The sequence below is a fragment of the Daktulosphaira vitifoliae genome, unplaced genomic scaffold (assembly GCF_025091365.1).
Source record: "Daktulosphaira vitifoliae isolate Bord-2020 unplaced genomic scaffold, ASM2509136v1 Scaffold_4, whole genome shotgun sequence".
Lineage (NCBI taxonomy): Eukaryota > Metazoa > Arthropoda > Insecta > Hemiptera > Phylloxeridae > Daktulosphaira > Daktulosphaira vitifoliae.
In genome coordinates, this window is record NW_026099575.1 from 18,363,084 (window position 1) to 18,364,816 (window position 1,733).

Here is a 1,733-nt window from a genome sequence, read left to right on the forward strand (position 1 = left end):
TCTTAATCAGGATATTAATAAGGAACTAGCAGTTTATGAAGCTTTTGGAATAATCCACCAATTTTTTAAAATTAAACACTATCTAAAGATTTGCATCGAAGCGTTTTTTTTTGATAGTGATTTTAATCACTGTCAGATATCATTATACTTTTTTAGATTGATATGTGATCACGAACTTAAATGATTACTGTTAAAAGTAAATTTATGAGGAAAACTCAACATTTTGTTAAAATCACTATTTTTGTAAATTTTTATTGTATTAATAATAAATTATTTAAATAGAAGTCTTAGTAATCATTTCTATGTAACTCTTGGTGTTTAAATAGACGCTAAAATTAAAACATTCAAAACTGTATTCCGTAGTTATATCCTGTGGTATTCTATAATATACTGATATTCAAAAATATTCCGTGCCTAGTTTCACCAATTTCATTTTAACCTATATTTTTTATATGTTTTACTCGTTTTTAACTAAATAGTAATAAACTAAACCCAACGTATACGTATTTTCACGAAAATACATGCATTTAAACGAAAAATAGATTAAGACTGCAAACCAATACACCGGATGATTATAGAAAAATTGTACGCTTGTTTAAAAAAAAAAAAATGTGGAATTTCACATATATCAAATACAACAAGATAAACCTTATAGAGTCGATTTTCGTAATTTGCACCATACCACTCCAGTAGATTATATAAAAGAAGAACTGGAAATTCATGGTTATAACGCGTTACAAGTAGTAAATGTATTAAAAAGTAGAACCAAAATACCACCACCTCTTTTTTTTGTCAATTTAGAAGCAAACCAACAAAATTCCGAAATTTTTAAATTAAATTCGATTTGTCAAACTAAAATAAAAGTTTTNAAACTAAAATAAAAGTAGAGGAACCCCATCCTCGTCGCCATTTAGTACAATGTGTAAGATGTCAAGATTTTGGTCACACAAAAAATTTCTGCAACCATCAACCACGTTTTGTTAAATGTGGAGAAATACATTTGACTCAAAATTGTACAAAAACACCTGATCAACCACCCAAATGTGCATTATGTCAAAGATAACATCCTTCGAGTTACCGAGGTTGTACAGTGTACAAGAATCTCACGAAAAAACAGAAATCAACCACTTACAAAAATACTCAAGAACCGAAAACACAAACTCCTAATTTAAATATTGTAAATGAGCCTTTAGGTTACACCTCACAACAAACGTTTTCAAATACACAAAATCAAACACAAAAAACGTTCGCCCAAGTACTGACTAATGACAACATTCAAGACTCAAAAAACCTTACAAACCAACTATCAACACTTATCAATGATCTCAAGTCATTAATTAACCCACTAATTACTCTTCTCACCACTGTTATAAACAAAATATTATTAAAAAATGACTAACTCTAACAATAACATACCTAAATTAACTATACTTCTTTGGAATGCAAATGGAGTAAACCAACATAAAAACAAATTACAGTATTTTCTCTTCGAAAAAAAAATTTATATTGTACTAATTATAGAAACACATTTAACACACAAATCTAATTTTAAAATCAATGGCTATACACTTTATAAAACTGACCATCCAGACGGTACAGCACATGCTGGTGCTGCAATACTTATTTCTTCTAACATTCAGCATTATCAATCACCTGGATTTCAAGAAAATTTTTTACAATCAACAGTTATTAAAATAAAAAAAAACGGTAGCACAGTGGGGTCGAGGCACAGT